The sequence below is a fragment of the Lagopus muta genome, chromosome 15 (assembly GCF_023343835.1).
Source record: "Lagopus muta isolate bLagMut1 chromosome 15, bLagMut1 primary, whole genome shotgun sequence".
NCBI lineage: Eukaryota > Metazoa > Chordata > Aves > Galliformes > Phasianidae > Lagopus > Lagopus muta.
The window spans coordinates 5,582,956-5,607,858 of record NC_064447.1 but is presented as its reverse complement, the minus strand read 5'-3'; positions in this window follow the sequence as shown (position 1 = coordinate 5,607,858).

The following is a 24,903-nucleotide window of genomic DNA, read 5'->3' as shown; positions in this document are numbered from 1 at the left end:
ATGAATGTAGTAAGTGCTGCTCCCTGCTTCCAGGCAGAGTCAGACAAGTTTTGTAGAGTGTCAAAGCCTCTGGTTTCAAGAGGTTGCTTTCATGATGAATTTTGCTCCAGAGGAACCCAAACCATTGCTGCCCAGCAGCATTAAAGGATCACTGGTCACTTTATTAGTAGAAAATAAACACCAGCTTTCAAATAATGCAAGACAATGGATTTCTAGTGATTTATAGCCCATGTGAATAATTTTAATTGGACCTTGCTAATTCCTAAGCAGTGGAGCACTGAGAATTACTTCAACAATAATCTAGTTAGAAAAATGGCCCAAGGTGGAACCAAACCATTATTAATTATACTCCTTCTGGAAATACTTTGCCAGATGCTTAGAAAATAATGCCCATACACAGCTTAATCTCTGGTTATTAGCTGTGCATTTTTCATACATATTAACATTGCTGCAGTGACTCTTCAGGTACATTGAGCCTTGATGTGCAAGTGCTGGAATCACATATCTAAGTTCTATAACAAGATACTTTCCCTGAGAAAGCATCACATTGACCACACTTAGGATCAGCTCCTACCCATCTGGGCCTAAACACCTTGATGTAATACAGCTTCATAACTAGTCCCCAAAGATTCCTGTAAGGTCAGCTGGAATAAGAGCTTAAAGAAAGTCATTTACATCAAAGTAGACATACATTGTCTTTCCCTGACTTTACCAAAGGAAGAATATGTGCCTGGAAAATTACTGCAGGTTTTTGAGTGAGACAGCAGAGCAGCCTATGCACAGTGCCTTAAGGAGCCATCTTCATAGGATATGGCTCCCGTTCAGCCATATCAAAAACATGAGCAGAGGATTTTATGTCTGTACCCACCCAGTCACACTGCCATGCTCTGATCTCAAATGTCCACATCCCACTTTGAAAATCTTCAAAAGCACTTAGACTTTTACATACATAGACCTTAAGTACATGGAGAGGAGAGAGAAATGTTTTTTTATTTCCTCTGATTCATGTCAGATCATACTGACAGAAAACACACAAATAGACTTTCTTAAATGCAATCACAACTACAGGGGACACAAGAAAAAGCACCTCAAGCAAGGTGGTCTCTAACACTGAAACATGTAATCATGAGGGTAATTTAGGAGATAAAAGAGATGGTAAGGAGTTAAAAGCCTTTAAATTTTCTGTGCATTTGAAGGGCATGGCAATCATAACTTATTTCTATCAATAACTTAACATGTATATTTTGTGATTAATTAAAGACAAAACTCCTAGATTCCTACAGACAATACTCTGGAGCACAACTTCATCTCAGAGACCACAAATTGGCAAAATTATTCATAGTGTCAGTGTGGATAAGGGCAGAAATAACTATTGACTTGGAAGATACTAAAAGCTGCAATTACTTCTTCATTTATTCTCATCACCACGAGGTCACCCAGAAACCAAGAAATACTGTATTCTATACCAGAAAGATGAGCTGAGATGCCACAAAGGGATAAAGTTTCTCATTTGCACAAAGAACACCTGGCAGAGAAGCTGGAAGCCAGCAGAAACCCAGCTTTGTTCTCTGTGGTGCAAGCATAAGCCTGCAATCACTAAACTGAGCAATTGGTATAATCCTACTTTTACATCAAGGTAGCAACCTTCCATTCTGAGGGAAAAAAACAAACTAGCTACTGAGGAATATCCCACCTCTCAGCTCTGCCAAATCCTGCCATCACAATGGAAAAGATTCCATGAGCCAGGGCTGACTGGAACATTCCTCTGCCTCTGCTCATGTCTGTCTGGTTTTCTTCAACAAACAGTTGAAATGCTGCTCTCCCCATGTGCTCATCACCCCAAATCAAGTCTAGCATATTATCTAGGATCATTTCTCACTGTCCCCAGACATTATTACCTATTTCCTTACAGGACAACAACCAGAGTTGAAACTAATCCCTTCCCAGATAGCAGCAGGCAGTGCAATCATTATTTCCACAATCCTTGCATGAGGCACTAATCTCATCCTTCTCCTGCTGTTTCATCACCACTCAGTGTTGGCCAGTGTCGTCCCAAATGGCAATGCACAAGTGCTCAAAACACCTTTGTGCCTGAGAAGAAGGACAAAAATTTTAACAGTGATGGGATACTGAATATGGGAAATTCCTCCTCTAAGTGCCTAATTCCTATCCATCTCCAAACTAAGTACAGCCTATTAAGTAGACAAACCAAAATACCTCTTCCCCACTAAAAGAAATAACAAAACAACTCCCCAAAAATAGTGAGAGAATTGAACCTCTAACTAAATGCACTACATCAGCATCCTGACAGCTGTGGCTTTTTTCCAGGAATGCCAGCAAAAGCATTATTCTGGCTAAAAGATTCTGTTCACCTTCAGCCAAAACTGTTAAGCATCACTGAAAGAGACAGCTCAGCTCAGCATCACTGTGTTTACTTGTAATCACCACTCCTGAGGCTTCACTGTATCTCCCATTCCATTCGCTTGTAGACATTTCAAATGTTATGTCCTTGAGTAACAATTTTCTGCTTTTCCATTTCTTCCCTCAAGTGGTCTAAAGGTTTTCACAGCATTAATTTTTCAGAGACTTAGCTGCAAATCCTCATTGATATTGTTTGAGGAGAAAAGTCAAAATTAGAGTAAAAATTCAACTCATACTATATCTACCTTTCCTGGCAAACATGATAAAGAGGACAGTACACCGAGCAAGGAATCTTGTTATCCAGAATATTCCCTATATGAAGAAATCTTATATGTATCCATAAGGGAAGCAGTATGCATGCCTAATATACTTTCTCACTTATAAGTGTGGCTGGGTTTGGTTTTTGTGTCCAAATTTATACCAAGTCAAATCTCCTCATTACTACTAAAGATATGTATTTTCATCTTCTAAAAAGTAATCAGTTCAATAATCTCATTATTAAATTCTACATATATGTACAAAAACAATCAAAGTCTTAAAAATAAGCAGTTTGAATTACTCTGGGGATTTATCAAGGCTGCTACTCTGCCATATGGTTAAAACTTGCACCTCCTATAATGGACTTAGTGGAATTCAGCCCTACCAGGAACCATTCAAGCATTTAGACAAGGGCAGCCTCCTCAAGTCAAAGTGTCAGACTCACCAACGCTTATTCTTTGTGGAATTCAGTGGGGCCAATCCTGACACCTGGTGGTGCACCTTTTTTTGAACATGAGAGAAACAGAACTGAGATAACAACATTTCTTCAGGGCTCCCAGATCTATTGTATGGCCTCTGTACCAGGAGGAATCTGGGCTCTATTGAGGCTTGGTAACATTAATGAAAGTTTTCAGAAATGCCAAGCTAAATTTTTGTTAAACGTGTGAAACACTGGAAATCAATAGGTTCATACGTCCCATTAACTAGTAATTCATTTGACTCCAAAACTGCAAACAAAAATAATTCCGTTGCTAATCTTTAAAAATATCTTCATTGGAGAAAACCTGCATTTATTCCCGATGTTTTTTAAAGACTGTTTTATGATATCTGTACTCATCATGACTACAATGCCTCATTATATGATAATACCTGTTCCTATTCATTATGAAAATCTAATTAAGAAGAATAAAGAAGAAAAACATTGCTTACACCTTCCAAAACCCTGGAAAACAGCTCCTCAGAAAGCCTATCTGTGCTGGTCTTGCAGGAATCTCACCACAGAGAAATGCAAGCTTCAAGACAAAACAGGCATCAGGTGAGATGGGGTCTCCAGTTCCTGTGCCTCTCTAAGCTCTACGTACCATGAAGTTGAACAGAACATTGTTGTATGCTATTCTATTACATTCTTACATGGTAATATCTTCCTAAATTGTTTCTTTTAGCACATTTATCAGATACTTTCTTGAATTAATGAAGCTTTGGTAGAGACAATTTCTCTTGACAATAACAACTACACCCTGCCAATAGGTCTGTGGAATTATACTGTCACTTGCTCAGTTACCAAAAGATTTTCATTCTGTTTTTGAAAAAACTTTTGTCTTTAGACACTGAGCTTTCAATTTTGGCAGCAGTGAGGCTATTTTTTGCCATAGTGCTATTCCTCTGCTACCTAATGGAATATTGATTGTTTGAAGCAAGTGTAAAGCAATCAATACATGAAAAAGAGGAGAAACGGGTAAGAGAAACCATCTCCTCATTCTTTCATACGTAACTGGGACATAGAGAAGTGCACTGAAGCCAACAAGCCAGAAATTTTGGGATTCTAAAAATTTTGTACGGGGTTCTCACTACAAGGCAAAGCTTTGTCACATCGTGTTTGACATGACACGGGGATACCTTGGTATAACAGTTTATGTACGGTGGACTTGCAAGCTTATGCTGCCAGACAGTGGGACTGAGTCAACAGAACAAATACAGTTTAAACTACAGTGCAATTTTTCTGGTAAGCATCCACAAGTTTCTTTTTATTTGTTTTTTAAATAAAAATAAAGGAGAATGCAGAGTACAACCAACCAGAAATCTGCAGGTACCTCTCTCAGTATCCAGAAACAGCCTCCAGCAGGTGCCAGCTAGAGGTGGAACAAATTTGGCTACATCAATTTTTACCCTTCTGAAGTCACTTGAATTAAATCAAGAATCTACCTTCACTCTGTTTCTCAAGGGAAGGTTTAATGTTACATGGCATTTTCATGAGGTATCTACCAACTAAAGAGGCAAGTACCAGGCTGCAAGGATGGCTGAGTGCTGAGCAAAACACTTGCTATGCAAGAAGAGGCCACAGGGACTGAGTTGGTTCACCCAAGAGAAAGCTTTGGAGCAACTATTATCACCGTGCATAATGTCCAAAAGGGGAAATGGATAGAGAAGATAAAGCCAGAGATTTCTCAGAAATATGCAGATAATGAAGAGACAATGGCCACAAGATGCAACAAAGAAAGTTGCACCTGAACATAATGAAAGCATTTATCACAGTAAGCATGTTTAAGCACTGAGACTGACTGTGAAGAAACACTGTGAAATCTCCATTCTTTTTAACGTTGAGAAGTTTACTGAAGTACTGAGACACCCAGACCAATAATGAAATTATCACAGAATCCTCAGAGTTGGAAGGGACTTTTAAAGGCCACCTAGTCCAGCTTCCCTGCAATGAATAGGGCCAGCACAGCTAGGTCAGCTCTCTTAATGAGTGACCTATGTAGCCCTTCCTTGTTATACTTCTAGCCTTGACTTATTTTCAGCAATTTCTTGTCAGCTCAGCCAATCACATCAGAGCTGCTACATTAATATTCTCCTTCTTTCCCTTCTAGAGAACTACCACTAAAAATCCCACACGCAACAAATTTCTGCAAACACTGACAAAGTCATCATCTAACATTACAGGTGGGTACAGAGTAGCTGGAGTCCAAGTTGTTCCATTAAGTAAATACTAAATATGTCTTTTTCCAAATTTATAACTTGAGTTAATGTCTCACGTGGTCCTGTCATTTCTCCTTACCTCAGAATTCATGCCCTTTTCTCTGGGGCCCAGGCACTGCAGCCATTCTTCCACATAGTTCCATGAAATCTGCTGAGTGGCGGAAATAATTGAGCTTAATTTGATGTAGTCTGGATGCAACATGCAGAGACAACAGTCCCTAAAGTGGTATTTGGCATCTCAGGGCAATGCTTTGTTTTTCTGAGTATTGCTCTGACAGTGTGTGCCCTTACATTGCCTAATCAGACTATAGAGTGCCAGCGAAAAGGCAAATCCATAGCAGAATCATGGCATTCTTTAAACTGCTGGAAGTCTTGTGTGTGTTTGCACAGTCATCCTAGACCACCGAGAATCAAAGCTGTGCCAACACAAGGTATATGTCCCCAGGTGTCTGGAAACACCAGGGCTCTGACACCTGATTTACAGTCAGTGATGACAGGGAGTTGTTAGGATTTCAACTTATTTTCAAGTGTGCCACAAAAACAATCCCTGAATCCCTGTTCTAAGTTGAAGCTGGAATTACCGTCTAATGATAAAATACATTTAAATTTCCATCACCACAGACTATTCCCATTAAATTTTCTTATCTTACTCATTACTTGATTTCCCTCCCCCTAAAAGCAGGTTAATAAAAACCCTTTGATTGGTAGGGTGAATCATCATCCCATGCAGATGCAAGTTCTTGGAACAGACATAGGGTTTTGAGTAAGCCACAGGTGGTGAAAACGTGGATCTGGGAGCAAATGGAGACTTCCCTTCTCCTCCCAAACAACAGAGTCAGGGTGCCCTAGATGGAGTCTTACAGGATCATGGAAAGAATGGAGGAAACTGACAAAAGGTAGACAACAAATGTGAGAGAAAAAAAGTGAAAATATGTTTAAACAAGAGGTAGAAAAAAAGAGTAATTTATGTGTAATAGCTGATATACATTTATATTACAAGATTAAGCCCTCGAACATTTGTGTAGGAGTCCAAGAATATTTAGAACAACTCCTGTTGTTCAGCTCTGAACACAGCTGGTGGTTACAGCATTAAAGACCACCTTTCATTTATCTTGACTGAGAGGCCCTTAGCACTTAAAAAATAATAATACAAGCCTCCATTTTCTTATCAAGTATGAAAGGAAGAACACAAATAACAACTTTACCCATGTCATTAAGCTTTGCTGTAGGAGGGCCTCTCTTAAGCAGGTTAAAAACATCCTGGCTTATCAACTAACATTTCTGATTGCTGTGAACACACCTGGGATCCTACAATGTTGGTCACTAAAGAGAAGAAAGCCACCTCTGCTGGGCCTTCACAGACAGTGACATTTCCTGATTTACCTATTTATATATGGTTGACTCAAGTAAAACAATCAAATATTACGCAGTAAGAAATTATAGTAATTAATATCTTTCTAAATGTTTTAGTTCCACTGCATACCAAGACACACAATCAAGTTAAAATGAACCCCAGTCCATCCTTATGTCTGTCTTCTTCCTGCCCATGTTGGCCAGAGGAGCACAGAGTTTATCCCCATGTATAAACTAAGGTCATTTCTCTGCTTGATCAGGCTAGTGACAGTATGCTTCTCTGCATTGAAAAACAGCCAAAGATGGCTCATTCAGGACTGTGTGCATTTCCTGGTAGTCCTTGGTTCCCTTGGATTTCTAAATGAACACAATCTCCATTAAGTTTTTACAGGTCTGTAAATTCAACTAGAGAATTTAGATATCTTCCCCTCTCCCCATTTTCGTTGCATGCTTACCATGCCTAGAATTTATCAAGGTAATGAGCACTTGACTAAAATTTGACCAAAATTCAACGCACACAATGCAGACACAGTAAACAACTGTGTACACAGGATAATGTAAATAGACAGGATTTCCCAATTTGAGTTCAAATCATGTACTACATAATTCAGATGGCTCTTCAGAATAATAAAAAAAAAAATTACATTTCTTGTAAGCACTCCTAACCTAATGCTGAAGTAATGGACTTTTCCTTCTGATGGCTTATTCTGCTTTACTCCTTTTTAAGTGCTACCAGAATGCATGTACATCTAATACCTCGAATCTCTAAGCCCAAAGCTCTATGCCAATGACAAGAAGCTGAATCCATAACCCTTCCTGCACGGAAAAGCATAACAACAAAACAAAAAGCAAACCAAAACTAATCACCTAGTCTATGACCACCAATTAAATATGTCCTCTCCATTTCTTTCTGCTCGTTGTCCCATTATTCCATAATTCCATAATATGGCAGTTTATGCCGTACTCATAAACCAGATGAGAGATCATTTAAATATTCTTTAGCTGAACAATTTACAAAGTAAGATCTAGGAACAAGATCACCTTATCTCCATCTTTTCAGAAGATGATGAGTTTAAGACTTGATGAAATTAATTCCTGATTATTTGCTTCTAATCAGGCAACTGCAAATCATCACAATTTCTTCTGTTCTCCAGGGTATTTTCAACACGGCAAATATGATTTTAAAATTCTTTGATCACACGAGGCAGCACTGTCTGTTTCAAATTGCCTTTTAATGACTGTATCAGTGATTGGGATTAAACTAAAGGAGATGCAAAAAAGGCAAAAGAGAAAAAATTCTACAAGGCAATTGTCTTGGGATTCTATCTTGATATCAGTTTACGCATGCCAAATTTTTATCTCAGGCTTTCATAGAAATAAGAAGCATCTGATGAAGAAGCAAAGAAAACAATTCAAAAACAATTAGGAAATAGATGATACAAAGCAAGCAGAATGAATACTTTCCAGTAATGGAAACGTTGGCAAGTACTGTAAGCAGTGCACACAGTCTTCATGCAGGAAAGCAGAGACATACAGTTGATTTTCATTTCAACCTCATTTGAGACTGGAGCATGTGATTCACTGCCCCATTTAGTTCAAAATTAAAATTAAGCATGTGCTTAAGTACTTTCTTGGACTGAGGCCACATACAAGAGTTACACTGGCTGTGAATTGCAATGGCCACAAGTTGATTCAGAAAGGAAAAGTCAAAGCTTTAAGATGAAATAATTTAGGGTTTTTTGATTGTTAAAGTAAGAATGCATTGGTAACAGGGAAAGCTGTAGCAGTTGCAACAACATAGGAACTGCTGCCCATCACAGCAAGGCTTCAAGTGGACACTGCAGTCAGGCAAGGCTTTTTTTTTTAATCATCTTGCCTCTCTCCCACTCTCTTTCAGTCTAACAAGATCAACCTACAGCCTTGCATATTTTATTAATGTTACAGCAGGTCAGACTGCGCCGTGTAATGATTTGGTATTGTTCAATGCACAGGAAGCAGCTGAGCTTAGAATGACGCAGAAGCATCACACCTTTCTCAGAAGACAACTTCATTCCTCAAGAAAGAAAAGAGAGTGTCTGTGATTGATACTGAGGAATCAGAACTGCTAGAGATAGTATCTTCAGGTCAGTTGGGGCCTTCCCCATTTCAGCATCCATCTCCTCTTTTCAGTTCTACACTTCACACTAATTGAGCCCAGAAGATTCTGGCCTGACAGGGCTATTGGAGCCTAGAAGTATTAAACTGGTGAATTATGATGTTGAGATGTTGTTAAGTGCCTGACTATAGTCCCAGAGAGGAAATGTTCCAATGAAAACAGTTAAAGAAAAGAAATTAAGAAGAAACTTGGCAAAAGAGAAGCCTACCTGAAAGAAAAATTAAACTTCCTTTCTCTTTATGGACCATCACTTTGTCACTGAAACTGTATAATAAAGTATGTCTCTGGAGTTACCTGTGTTACTGAACTCTTCTATCACCTCAGCTACCTATGTGACTGCTTGCCTTAAACTCATCAGCCTTCTTCCACAACATAATCCAAACAAACTGTAAATCAGAATTACCTACATGTTTTTAAGTGCATTTGACTGCAAAATGGGATACACTTTTGCGTTCTGCCAAACAGAGATTTATAGAAACAGCTGAAAGCTTTCCTGGAAACTGGTCTGTAATGCCCGTGAGTGGTGCACCTTCTTAAAGCCAGACACCATGTACTGTTACACTCCCTGCAATACTCTGAAAGTCCTTATTCCCTCCTCTTTGTTCAAAGAAGTACAGGAGGACACCATCAGCCTTGCTGCAGCATCAGCACCTCCATCTGTAAGGAGCAGGCTTTGATCACACCAACTTTTCTCAAGCTCACTCTTCACAGAACAACTGGTCATCCATCAGTCGCTTCACACACGTTCAGGGGAAGCTGTGTGTCAGAGGATCGCAGGTTTGAATTCGTATCTTTGTTTGTCCAAGGGCAGAGGAAATGGCAGGAAGACTTGGAGAGGTTCATCTTGCATCCTCACCCCATGCTGACGTGTGCTGCTCCATCAGGCTACCTCTGTATCCCAAGCTGTCTCTGGCTACACTCCAACCTTGTCCTGCATCTGCTCTCAATGGTAACAGAAATCTGTGACTTTCACAAAGAGCTTGTACTGGTAGCTCTGTTAGCAAAGTTATGCTGAAAGATTTCACTCTGTACGTATTGTAAAGAAGATATGGGTGAGAGAACTGAGTTTAGCTTAAAAGAATGACAATTTGCTTGTGAACTTGCAGCACTTGTTTTTGAAGTGCACCGTCCAGAAATTTGCCAGGTTTTGTTTACTATTACTATGAGGTCAGCCATTATCAACTGGAGGATGGTATTTGGGTTGGTCCAGTGGAAGGTGACCCTGCCATAGCAGAGGAGTTGGAACTAGGTGATCTTAAAGGTCCTTTCCAACCCAAACCATTCTATGATTCCGTGCATCTCTGAATAGAAGTTTTGCAAATCAGGAGATGCCATGATAAAAGTACAAGCATCATTTAATACCAGTGCCTTACTACTATTGGCATCCTTATGGCTTCAGTCATTTAAGTATTTAGCCTTTAAGTAGTTCTCACTTTGAGAACATCCTCTGAAGCTGCACTGCCTGGTGAGGGACAGGATCTGCCTGGGCAGGAAGCAGCTACACAAAGATTTGGGACTGAAGTCCTGTTTCAGCTCACTTAATATGCCAGTTGGAGTACTAACATAGTAAAAGAAAGCCCATCTTGCCCCTTTGTCTTCCACACTCATACAACATCATAGGTGAGATGAAATTATAGGTTAAAAACTCTCTTTAAAGGCCAGTCAGATTCCTGCCATAATGGTTACTATACACAGTTGCAGAGCCCTGATGTTGGCAGACACATAGGAAGAAAAAAGTCTTGTTTACAGAAATCAGCTAGATTTCCCTATCAATAGGGAAACTGTAGGGTGGCTCTTTGTTAGCATTTACTGTCTCACATTTTCTCTTTGAACAGCTTGCAGAGCATCTATTGAAAAAGATAACTGCTGAAAGCTGTACATAACTAAACACCAGGGCTGTAAAGAACAGCAAATGTGGATTCTTTTTTAATGAGTTTCCTTCCCAAGTCTTTGTGCTACTGTGCATCTGTTGGTGGACTATGCAGTGAGGTACCAGCTATGCATATAAATGGACAGGCAGAAAATCTGCTTGGGAATTTGTTTTGATGCTTTCTCCCTTCCTCTATAGAAGTAGGAGATGTTTTCCAAAAAATGGAGAAAATGTTACCGCATTTCTGTGCAAGCATCTCTTCTGCTCCAGAATAGGGTTTTTTTGTTAGCTTTTTTTTTCCTTTTTAATCACAATAAGGGCAGAAGAGACAGGACAATAAGCAGGAATCTCATGCAACTGGCCTGACCTACAGCTTCAGTTGTTCTTGTTAAGCTGTCCTTCTTCAAAGGTTTGTTAGGCCACAAAGTGGTTGAATCTATGTTTGGTATTCAGGGTACTTATCTGTCAAGAGAGCTTTAAAACTCACCTCAAGGATCTTGGTGTGAGCAAAAGACTCCAAAGGCCAAGCAAAAGCTGCCAGCTAGTGGCTACTGAGTGAAGGTTTGCTTTTTGGCTCTATAAACAGGAAGTTCTGGAAATTCTAGAAAAGACTCGTTTTTATAGATTGAAAACTTACTTTCGAAATTCTTATTTTTGTCTGCGTTTTTTGTTTTGTTTTTTAGGACACACTTTTCCTTCATGAAAAATTCTCAAAGTTCTTGCCGGTCCTAAAATTAGACATCTCAGCTGGACAGAAGATAACAAGATTTTCTTATTTCAGTAGACACTTATCATTTGAGGGAAATGATTTCAGATGTGCTCCTTGGGAAATATTTGCCTGGTTAAAACCTTGAATGTTTTATAAGATGTTTTCCAGTTAGTACATCTCTCCTGTACAGCATAACCCAGCCGCTGCCTCTTTCTCCAGACAACCACATTTATCTGCTTCCTTTTTCTATGGTCTCCCTCTCATCAGCACCATTTCTTCAGAGCACTTCGACATACAGACAAGCAAAAGCCCATTAAAGCTTTTCAAGCCGTGACTTGCTGTGTGAGGAGTGTTGAAGTGCAGGATATGATCTGATCTCCAAAAATGTCTCTTTGTACTAACTTTGTTAGCTCATATAGTTCCAGACTATCTTCAGATGCACCTGCTGAGATCCCAAGGAAGCACTGAGGACTTTTTCAACCTCCAGACATTGCTCTAAGAACTTAATGAACTGGAAACATTTTATCCACTAATGACAAGCCACTGGTTTTTAATCCCTTTTCATCAAATATGAAACATTCATGAGAAAATTGTATGAGAAACAGATTTTTTAAAATAATGTTTGACTCGTAGCAGCATCTCAAGGATGGAAATTGAGTCTTGTATAGTCCAGGTGCTATTGTGAATGTATACAGGAACAACATGCTAGTGCACAAAGTAGGAAACAAAAGGCATGAGGGATATGTCCCTTGGCAGTTTCATCCCTCTTTATAGACTGTCCTTTCTATTTTGGGGACTGGCTGGGCTGGTCACCAGGGGAGATAAATCACCACAGTCTGCAGGGTTGTTAAAGGCATGCTCTTGTTTTAAGCTTGCTTTCTCAACTCCATAATCCACCACGTTTATGCTTTGGTACACTCCTTTCTGAGACACTAGCCTTACTTTTCTTGCCTTGAACAATAACATGACTGAGCTGTTAATGTTTGCAAAGACCTGACAAGGTGGGGTCTGAGGAAGGAAACACTGAACTGGGAATAAATATCAACAAAGTCCAACTCTTCTAATCTGCAATTTCTCTTGCAAAAGATTGACCTCTTAGGTCTCTATAGCATTATCTAACCTAAATGCTTTGTGATTGGGACACATTAATTAATGTTCAACACAGACCCAGAAAACATAATTACATAGGTAGTCTAAGTCCCATTTAAAATTAGGCCACTGGCAGAGAAACACTGGAGAAAAGGAAACAAATGACATATAAAATAATGCTGTGGGCAAAGCAAACTTGAACACGCTGAAAAGAGAGAAAGGAGAAGATCATTATCTAAATGGAACGAAACGACCACTCACAGCTTGATCTAAAGCTCAATGAAGTTAATGGAAATATCTCTATGGACTTCTGTGAGTTCTGCATTAAGCTTTCAAACATTATGAACAGGAATACTAAGGGTTTTTTGTGTGCGTGTTTTTGTTTGTTGGTTGGTGGTTGTTTTGTTGTTATTGTTGTTTGTTTATCATTTCATACAGTTTAGCTCTGCGGTGGAAATGTCATGAAGCAGCAGCTCCTCTTCCCTGTCATTTCCCCCCTGGCCCTCCAACAGCACCACTGGTCAGGTGAGATACAGTCTTTAAAATGAACCAGGACCTGTGATCACTTTGTCAAATAGCTTAAAGCAGACTTAAAACAGTGGATGCTTTCAGAAAGGATGTTTACCAGTTCCTCAGACAGGCTGGACTGCCCATGACCACCATCTCAGTGGCATTTCATATCCAATACCTTGGAAATTGTCTAACATTAAAATCTCATGAGAAACCAAAAGTCTTTTAAATGAAGTGATAGTAGAGAGATACTTTTCTAGGTACATACTAGAAATATACACTTTCTGCTTTGACACATCAGAGAAATTGGCTGAGTTGGTGAAATTATAATGTAGACACCATACTGGGACGTGTAAATAGAATCTTGATTCTCCTTTGGATGAAACGGGTCACCTACAATGGTTTTGCCCAATCACAGTATTGAAATCAAGGGAGCATGGCCCCATTTGTGTCTCTGCAAAGCTCCATAAATTTGCTAATTCTTGACAAGAAACAAGCGAGCCATTTTCAGAACAGGCTACCATAGACAGGTTCACCTAGACCATCCACCTGGTACTCCCATGCTACAGCCACTTATTTACTTCCACAGCTGGCTGCATAGCACTTTACAGTGAAAAAAATGTATGTGTTGCTGTAGAAACATTTACAGCAGGAACAACTGATCTATAGGGAAGTAAAAACACTTTAAAATAGTTCTAATTACATGCAGCCCTGTCATGTTGTTAAATGAGGCCTGCTGCTATTTTATGAATAATTTGCAGAATCCATTGTAAGTAAATTATATTAGGAATTGGGAATAGGCTCTGGACTGCAATGCAGCAGACTTTTCTTTCCCTCCTGCCTTCTTATAATACATTCAGAGTATTTGTTATAGCTACAGAACATAATTGCAATTATATTCAAAGACAAGGAACTATAACGTACAAACAACAGTGTTTCATTTCCCACCAGATTCTGACTTAAGTAATACAAGAAGCTGTGTTAGCAGGAACAGAGACTCTTTCCAATCAATGAACCAAACAAAATGCTTTGCCTGCATATGGCTGTAAGTTGCAATTGCAAATTTCCTTTTAACCTTTTTAGGTTGGTGCCATGAAGCCCCAAAATATTTCTTTTCCTCTTGAAAGGAATGAAGAATCCAGTATCACGCTATCTGTAACATATTCTGGAATTTATGCCTCCCAGAATTTGGCACAACCACAGAGCAGAATCCCAATTAAAATATGAAAATACTGAATGTTCCATGCTCTGCCCAGCGTTGTCTTTCAGAGCCCTATACCAGAAGGGCTCCTTCCTGTCACACTAATCCTTCTCACTCCTGCAGATCACTCTAGTTTGTTCCCTCATCTAAGCCAAATCTTGGTTCTCAAACACAAAACCAAGTTGCTTATACGTTTTCTCCATGCCAATGCAGAGAAAATAAGGATTCCCCCTTTCTCTCTTAAACAACTGCACCAAAACACACATAAGTCCTTTAAATGAATTCAACAGAGTGGTCTTCCTCTGTTTCTATACCATAAAATTTGTCTATGAACTTTAACAAACATAGTTTTATTCTATTTAAGACTAGGAAGGCTGTGATAAACACATAACATGGCTGCCAGTGTAAGGCTTGTTCACAGGTTGGACAAAATGTAGTCATCAAAACCAAAGAATATTCTTGTTTTTATGGTATGGTTCAGAAAACCTAGAAATTGATCATAGCATTACCCATACTTGGCTGCTGCTATCTTCACAATTCCTGCAGTCATAATCAATATTCATTTTAACTGCATAGGTCTTTAAACATACCTACATTGTCAACATTAATGCAAATTTAACATAGCTTTAGTCAAGTTCCATAGTCTTCCCACACGCTAAATTCAATGGGCATCTCTGGGTAGATCACTTCATCCACAACATTGTTTCTGCAATTAGAACACCACCTCTTATATAAGACACACATGTCTAGTGAGAATTGAAGGGCAAACATGATATAACAGCAGATATTATGACAACTGCCCTCCACTTATGCAAACATCTTTCAACAACCTGGAAGCTGAGTGTAAGCTTTGTGACAATCAGTTCCTCCTCTAAGATCATAGATAGCATCACATTCTTTCATACCCATTTTTATCTTTGTTATTATTCATTTTGAAACCTGTACAGGGATAAGGAGCAGATTTCTACTTACATGACAATATCTACTTGACTTCAGAACCAGTTTTGCATTTTCAGTGGTGTGTCTGCTTAGCAGCTCATCTTGTTTCTGCTGGGGAACTCATTACAATGCCTGCAGTGTAGTCAATTACCTGGGAATATTCTGATCACCTGCTGCTGCTTTCTTTGATTGCCAGTGGCCTGGCTGCTCTGGTCCATCAGCACAGCTCCAATGCATTTTCCAGGCTGTTATTCTCAGAGATGTATTTTTCTCCTGTGAAGAAAATTCAGATTAAAACAGGCAATTCTTTATGCATAAAATTCTCTGTGAAGATGCATAACAAAAATTGTGGCTTTTATATGATTAATAGAGCTGTCAGGACCTATTTGAGATTTAACTTCCCTGTTGTGAAAGTTTAACTTACTGGTTACAGAATAAAAATCTACACAGTGTACAATTTTATGGCAGCTGAGAACAGTGTTGAAGTCATTTGGATGCATAAGAGCTGAAGCAAAACATGGCCATAAGGTGTCTTTACTATTTGAAAACATCATTAAAAATCAAAGTATTCAATACAATGTCTACACAGCCACTGTGCACTGGTGCTGTGCAACAGCCCAAAGGACTTCGTTGCCTTCCTGCAGGAGGTCTCTCACTAGCAGAGGGTGAACCAACAAATCCACATCTTCCTCAGCTGATCCCTGCCCTGACCCAACATATGGCTATGGGCTATGGGCTATCTTAAAACACAGCAATTGTCCCAGTGAAACAAGACTGAAGTGCACACACACAAAATCCCATGTAAGAAGCACTTACTGCCTGTTTTCTTCTGATTGCTGCAGTGTCTGTGGCAGTAGCGTCCAACACCAGTAAGAATTCATCTAATCTAAACTCCAGCCAGTAATTTTTAGATCATTGAAAGGCCTGTTCTGCCTTTTTTTCTGTCCTAAGCAGGCTGCTGTGCCTGCAGGTACTCTGTGAGTCATCACACTGTACAACTCTTGCAGGTTACTGTTTATTATTAGTTCTACCTAAATTTCAAATCATACCTTCAAATTCAAAATTGAGAGGTATGGTAAATCCACAGTTCTACTAAGGGACTTGCTATGCACAGTTTGGAGTAGCCTTTCTGGCACAGTGGGCAGCTTTTTGCTGCCTTGCTAGAGCCAGGAGCTTTCCAGGCTTTCACATAAAACATAAAAATATAAGTTAAACATTTAACTTTAACACAGAGGTGTTAGAAATGCCTGCATTAGTAAGACTCGGATAATTGAAACTGCATAATAACATTCAGCTTAATGAAATGTTGATGTTGTAACAATAGAAAAACATTGCAGAGCACTCATATGACAACACGGAATAATCTGATAGTATAGCACTAAAAAACATCCACTTGATTAGAGGCCAGGAAGCAATTCCCTTGGAAACAAATTCCATGCTCAGTAGGCTGTCTGTGCTGCTGGATAATGAAGCAGCTCCATGAACAACTCGCAGAACAACAACACAGCAATGAGTTTTAAATATTTCTGCCAGGCACAAAACCAAGCAGCAATACCCAGTATAACCCACACCCTGAGACTGTGTCCCCAGTTTGTACACACTTCTCAAACTGTTTAGGAGATGAGAACACCAAAAACAAGTCATGCCAGAGCACGAAAATCAGCAGTGTTTGCACCATGTGCTGCAGTACAACCCCAGTCCCAAACACAGATCGGATCCCTCTGAGCATTCTAGGCACTGTGCCTTTACTCCTGTCCACTTATCAGCTGAGCTGAGGACGAGGGGAGGCAAGAGGGCAGAGATGAAGCTACACACAGCAGCAGTGCTCAGGGGCAGGTCAGCTGTGCTGGGCCCCTACCCTCTCTACAGCATCCACTGCTCCCCATCATTAACAGCATGGCAAGCAGGGCAAGCATGGAATAAGTTACATTAGAGTGGAAACAACATGATTCTCCCATTCATTTACATAACAAAAACTTTTGAATGTCTCAATTCCCCATCTCTTTCTCTTTTGCCACGAACCAAGCACTACTTCTCTAAAGTTGAAGTAGTTACCATGATATGAAGCTGACCTTAAAGAGCTGTGAAGCCATGTAGCTATGATCCAAGACAGGAAAACTCAGCCTAATCATTTATTTACATCAGCCTACTGGGCAAACCTCCTGCTAGGATAACAACAGAAAATCTGGAGGGAGGATTGACTCTCACACAGCTAAGACCTGAGCAAGATCAGCCTACAGAGAAGCACAGACCAACTGAAACAAAGCACGTAAGATGGTTAGTCCCTGCATATTGGCCTTATTAGCATGCAGACACGTATTCTCTCAGACAGGTAGTTTATACAGAGGTTCATTATCTTACACCATGCTCATAACTCATTCTACTTTTGACTCTATAGAAACACCTGCTCAGTATTGATTCTAAAGCAGATGTGAAAAGTATGCAGTGGGTATTTTAAAATGTTTTTAAAGTAGCTACTTCCAAAGTGGTGTGAAATCCAGGGTGAAATCCATGTCTATTTTGACTGAAAACAACTTCCTTGGAATCAGTGGAATAGCTTGCACTTACAGTATGGGTGGTGGTGTCCTCAAACCACAGCTTAGGTTTGAAGCATATTTGGATCAGAACCAGGGAAATTCCTGCCACTGTAATTACCCTCAGTGCTTTCCAGCTCCTAAGCTTCACTAAGTTTCACCAAGCTGCTCATCCACCTGGTTGTGGACATGGGCTCCAAACAACAGAAGAGCAGCAGGTGCCACAGCCACACTGATGCTTCATTTGCAGGTGCAGAAAGAAAATGCATTGGGGTCCCTTTCTCCTTGGAAACTCCTGCTTGAATCTCTACTTACATAATTTAGTTCAGAGAATGAGACTGACACAATACAAGTGGGATCATCAGTTGCTTAGACACGTGTGTCTAATCCCACTTCAGACAACCCGTGTTAATCCAGTATTTGGTTTCTATCAATTCCTGTCTGGTATTAGCCAGCTCCATTAGACATCTTCCTGTAGGCAGTGAAATCCCACATTTCTTAACTGGGCCTGTGTCACGGAGTTGACCAGATCAATCTATGTCCGTGACAGGGGCGACAGGCCTCTGCCCTCCCCCCTCCACCCCAGTCCCACAAAAATGGGAAGGAAGGAAGGGAGGAAAAGAGCAGCGGCAACAATCTATGGAGGAAAACTTATTTTACTATAATATCGGAATACAAGATAACACAATAGATACAATTTAATTGAAATTGGGATGAATAAATCAGACAAGGTGAGAAAGGGAGAGTTCCCGGGACCGATTCAAACCTGAAAAGCTTGGAACGGCTAGGAAAGCACCCTCCAGCACCCACTGCAAGGCAGCAAGAGAGCGCCCCCCCCACCCGGAAGGGCCAGATCCCGTGACTTCTGTAATGTACAGTGATAGGTACTTGGAATTGGGGCAGTGACACTTTAATGCCCCGTACACTACATGATGTTTTGATGTGGAATACTGAAACCCAAAAACAAAAACAAAAACAAAAAACATAGAACCATGACATTCCACCCCTTATTCTACATCGTTACATCATGCTTAAAATATATATACATATATACAAACAAACAAAAATGATTAAAATGCACACATGGCTATATACATATACATAGAATTAGTAACTGCACTCCCCCGGCATCAAGTTTCCTTGTGGTACACATTGGACATCCCCATTCTTCTGCATTACCCACCAAGTGGATCCTGGTCCCTGGGCAAAAACTGTACCACGAAGAGGTTTGCCCTTTCCAGAAGCTGGAAGAACCCAAACTGCCTTTCCTAACATGTTCTTTACATGTACAACAGGGACTTTATCTCCCTCTACGGTATGTAGGGAACTGGATTGGTTAGGACCATCACGATTAATAGATCCTCTGGTATTGACTAACCAGGTGGCTTCTGCCAAATGCTTCTCCCAGTGCTTAAATGTTCCGCCACCCAGTGCTTTTAGCATCGTTTTTAACAATCCATTGTATCGTTCAATTTTACCAGAGGCTGGTGCATGATAGGGAATATGGTAAATCCACTCAATGCCATGATCTTTGGCCCAAGTATTTACAAGAGAATTTTTGAAATGAGTCCCATTATCTGACTCAATCCTTTCTGGGGTGCCATGTCGCCACAGGACTTGTTTCTCGAGACCCAGTATGGTGTTTCGGGCGGTAGCATGGGGTACTGCATATGTTTCAAGCCACCCAGTGGTTGCCTCCACCATAGTAAGCACATAATGCTTACCATTGCGAGATCGTGGCAAGGTGATATAATCAACCTGCCATGCCTCCCCATATTTGTACTTTTGCCATCGCCCTTCTTCCCACAGAGGTTTCATCCTCTTGGCTTGTTTGATGATGGCACATGTTTCACAGTTATGAATAACCTGTGCAATGGCATCCATAGCTAAGTCCACCCCTCGGTCTCTAGCCCATTTGTATGTTGCATCTCTCCCTTGATGACCTGAGGTCTCATGGGCCCACCGAGCCAGAAATAATTCACCCTTGTTCTGCCAGTCCAGGTCTATTTGAGCCACCTCAATTCTGGCAGCTCGGTCTACCTGATGGTTATTTTGCTGTTCTTCAGTAGCCCGACTCTTGGGCACATGAGCATCTACATGGCACACCTTTACAACTATAGTCTTTGTTCGGGCAGCAATGTCTTTCCACAGTTCAGCAGCCCAGATAGGTTTACCCCTTCTTTGCCAGTTATTTTGCTCCCACTGCTGTAACCACCCCCATAAGGCATTTGCTACCATCCATGAGTCAGTGTAAAGATAGAGCATTGGCCACCTCTCCCGCTCAGCGACATCTAAGGCCAGTTGGACAGCCTTTACCTCTGCAAATTGGCTTGATTCGCCTTTCCCTTCAGTGGCCTCTGCAACTCGTCGTGTGGGGCTCCACACAGCAGATTTCCATCTGCGATGCTTTCCCACAATACGACACGATCCATCTGTAAACAGGGCATATTTCTTTTCATTCTCTGGTAGTTCATTATATGGTGGGGCCTCTTTAGCACGTGATACTTCTTCTGCTGGTGGTGTTCCAAACTTTTTACCTTCAGGCCAGTCCATGATGACTTCTAGGATTCCTGGACGGCTGAGGTTCCCCATCCGTGCTCGTTGTGTAATCAGTGCAATCCACTTACTCCAAGTGGCATCAGTAGCATGATGGGTGGAGGGAACCTTTCCTTTAAACATCCAGTTCAGCACTGGCAGTCGAGGTGCCAGAAGGAGCTGTGTTTCAGTACCGACTATTTCGGAAGCAGCCCGAACCCCTTCATAAGCGGCTAAGATCTCCTTCTCAGTTGGAGTGTAGTGCTCTTCAGACCCTCTGTATGCCCGACTCCAGAATCCCAGGGGTCGGCCTCTGGTCTCTCCTGAGGCTCTTTGCCACAAACTCCAAGTGGGACCGTTCTCTCCAGCAGCAGTGTAGAGGATGTTCTTTATACCCTGTCCCGTTCGTACTGGCCCTAGGGCCACGGCACGGGCTATCTCCTGTTTAATCTGTTCAAAAGCCTGCTGCTGCTCAGGGCCCCATGTAAACTCATTTCTCATTCGCGTCACATAATAAAGGGGGCTTACAATGAGGCTGTAGTTTGGAACATGCATTCTCCAAAAGCCCACTGCACCCAGAAAAGATTGTGTCTCTCTTTTGCTAGTGGGTGGAGACATAGCAGTGATTTTGTCGATCACATCTGTCGGGATGTGACGACGGCCATCTTGCCACTTTATACCTAGGAACTGGATCTCCTGGGCAGGTCCTTTCACTTTGCTTCGCTTAATAGCGAAACCAGCACTCAGAAGAATTTGGATCATCCTCTCTCCTTTTGTGAAGACTTCTTGTGCTGTATCGCCCCACACAATGATGTCATCAATGTACTGCAGGTGCTCAGGAGCGCTGCCCTGTTCCAATACAGTTTGAATCAACCCATGGCAAATGGTCGGGCTGTGTTTCCACCCCTGGGGCAAACGGTTCCAGGTATACTGAATGCCCCTCCATGTGAAAGCAAACTGTGGCTTACATTCTTTGGCCAAAGGGATGGAAAAGAAGGCATTAGCAATGTCAATGGTGGCATACCATTTGGCCTCTTTTGACTCCAGTTCATACTGGAGTTCTAACATGTCCGGCACAGCAGCACTCAGTGGGGGTGTGACTTCATTCAGGCCACGGTAGTCCACCGTCAGCCTCCATTCTCCACTGGCTTTACGCACTGGCCATATGGGGCTGTTAAAAGGCGAGTGAGTTTTGCTGATCACTCCCTGGCTCTCTAGTTGACGAATTAACTTATGAATGGGGAGCAAAGAATCCCTGTTGGTGCGGTACTGACGCCTGTGCACCACTTTTGTAGCAATTGGTACCTGTTGCTCTTTTACTCGCAGCAGCCCCACAGCAGATGGATCTTCTGACAGGCCAGGCAAAACAGACAGCTGCTTAATGTTGTCTGTGTCCACAGCAGCTATTCCAAAGGCCCATCGATACCCCTTAGGATCCTTGAAATGCCCCCTTCTGAGATAATCAATACCTAGTATACATGGAGCCCCTGGGCCCGTCACAATAGGATGTTTTTGCCAGTCCTTACCAGTGAGGCTTATCTCGGCCTCCAACACAGTCAATTCTTGAGAGCCCCCGGTCACTCCAGAAATATGGATTGATTCTGTCCCTTCATGACTCGAGGGCATCAGAGTGCACTGTGCACCAGTGTCCACCAGGGCCTTATATTTCAGTGGTTCTGATGTGCCAGGCCATCGAATCCACACAGTCCAATATACTCTATTATCCCTTTCCCCCCCCTGACTGAGGGCAGGGCCCCTCTATTCATTACCTGTGGTAACTGGAGCAACTGCACTGGTGGTAGATCTGCCTTGTAATTCTTTCACCCGGGCTCGTAGTACAGGAGTAGGTTGACCGTGCCACTTCCCCATGTCTTCTCCATGGTCACGTAGGTAATACCATAAGGCAATTCGCGGTGTATTATTCCTTACTTGAGCCGGAGAGCGTCTGCCTCTAACAGCTGAGATTTTTGATCGTGCACGTAAGAAGGAAGGTTTATCGTCTTTAGTTAGGTGGGCTCGGATTATCTCCTTTATCTCCTTCACCTCCTTCGCTAGACTCATTTGATTATCCTGATCTTCATCCAGCGTCTCTGATACTGCTACAGGTTTGTCACGGTTAATCAGTTGAGACACTTGCTCCGTCATCATTCTTGATATTGCAGCAACGGCAGAATGAATTGGAGACAGCAATTGTTCGTAGTTTTGGAGCGTAACAATTAATTCATAAATTAAGGGTGTTCTCTGTTGTTCCTGGTATCTGTCACACGCTGACGTTAGTGTAGCGGCATATTTGTCCGGCGCTGTTGTCACGATTTTCTGCCATATCTCAGGCGTTGTCCTCACTCTTTCAGGGTCGCGGTTTTGTTGTGGGTGGTTAGGAACAAAGTCAGGGTCATACAGCATTTCCACCACGCCTATTTCCCTCAAATACTGGATACCCTTTTCAACTGTATCCCATTTTTTCATTGCAATCTTCAAGCTATTTTTGAAGGGATACTTTTCCTTCACAGCTGTTAACACTCGTTCCCAGAGGGAGGCAGCCTCATCCGAACATCGACTAATTCCTCTATCAATAGCTGGATCTCTGGCAATGGCACCTAGTTGGCGAGCTTCATTACCATCCAGAGACAAGCTATGGGCCCCACTGTCCCAACAGCGAACCAACCAGGAAACAATACTTTCATTCAGGCGCCGTGTGAACTCCTTTCTTGAACCTTGGATTTCAGTCATCTTTAGAGGCCGGCGAGTAGTAATAGAGACTTCCTCTTCATCACTTTCTTCTGCATGTCTCTTAGTTTTCGCTTTTGCCTTTCGCGATGGTGGTGGTTCTGAGGAGGGCCCCTCGCCTGGATCTTCCTCCTCCTCCTCCTCTTCTTCTCTTTTTCGTTCAAGACGCGAAGACACTCGTTTCCATTTCTTGCCCTCCACAGGAGCAACCGGTATTGTTACTGGTGTCTCCTGTGATTGATTAGATTTGACTTGGGGATTTTCCCCTTTGGCTTGAACCTCAGCTCGGAAACTCTCTCTCTCCCGAATGGTATTATATAGGGCACGGTAAGCACAAGCCAAACCCCAAATAAGTTGTACCTCCTTAGATTTATGTAAGCCGCATAGTCCCTGACTCAAATACTGGCTTAGTTTCTCAGGATCCCACAGGTGTTCAAGAGTAAAATCCCATGACACTGCGGGTCCCCATGCTTCTAAGACCTTTCCTAAACCTCTCCATATTCCCTGCCAATCATCATTCTCTAGTTTTGGAGTAGACTCCTTATTACGAATGCGTTGGAGTACATTCAGGAGAATTAACAACATGCACACCAACATGAGTACTGATGACACACTCACCAACATGAGTATTAATTCAAGATTCGAAAAACGTTTGATAAACCGAGAAGAAAACCTGGAGACTGGTCTGAACATTGTGTTGTTTGTAAAATTAGCTATTCCATTTGGGATGTAGCTGTTTGTGAAATTAGCCATTCCTTCTGGGATGTAGTTGTTTGTGAAATTAGCCATTCCTTCTGGGATGTAAATGTCAAAATTCAAATCATACCACATTGCAAGTAGGTAAAACATAGGTGTCTCCATCAGTGCCCTTAGGTAGTTATATATGAATGCAATTCCACAACACGTAAGTATGAGATGGATTATTGGCCAGTAGGTTGTGACTAACACCATTGCTTTAAATCCTTTACCCAGCACCCCCAGGATAACAAGTGGGTTCATCGCTGGTGCTTGCTAAAAAAAAAAGGGTTAATGAATTGAAGCTAACAAGAGGAGGGAAAAAAAAAAGAAAAAAGGCACTACCCAGACGAAGTAGTGCTCAAAGTTTACAAATATCCCAGAACACTGGCAGTACGCCTAATCTTTCAAGGTCAGGTTTTCCAGCACAGAAACCTGAACTACTGATAATGCTCCCTAACGAAGCTCTCTAAGAGCAGAGAGAGGAAAAAAAAAATTGTTCTAAAAGCTAAAAAGCAGTCGAGCCCCACGTTGGGCGCCAAAATCTGTCACGGAGTTGACCAGATCAATCTATGTCCGTGACAGGGGCGACAGGCCTCTGCCCTCCCCCCTCCACCCCAGTCCCACAAAAATGGGAAGGAAGGAAGGGAGGAAAAGAGCAGCGGCAACAATCTATGGAGGAAAACTTATTTTACTATAATATCGGAATACAAGATAACACAATAGATACAATTTAATTGAAATTGGGATGAATAAATCAGACAAGGTGAGAAAGGGAGAGTTCCCGGGACCGATTCAAACCTGAAAAGCTTGGAACGGCTAGGAAAGCACCCTCCAGCACCCACTGCAAGGCAGCAAGAGAGCGCCCCCCCCACCCGGAAGGGCCAGATCCCGTGACTTCTGTAATGTACAGTGATAGGTACTTGGAATTGGGGCAGTGACACTTTAATGCCCCGTACACTACATGATGTTTTGATGTGGAATACTGAAACCCAAAAACAAAAACAAAAACAAAAAACATAGAACCATGACAGCCTGACAGTCTTTCCCATCTATTGCTCTGTATGTATTGTTGTGCAATACAGCTTAGAACTCAGAGGAATAAATTCTGAAACCAAAATAGCACAAATAGGCTTCTTCTACAATTTTTTAAAATACCAAAGGAGGAAA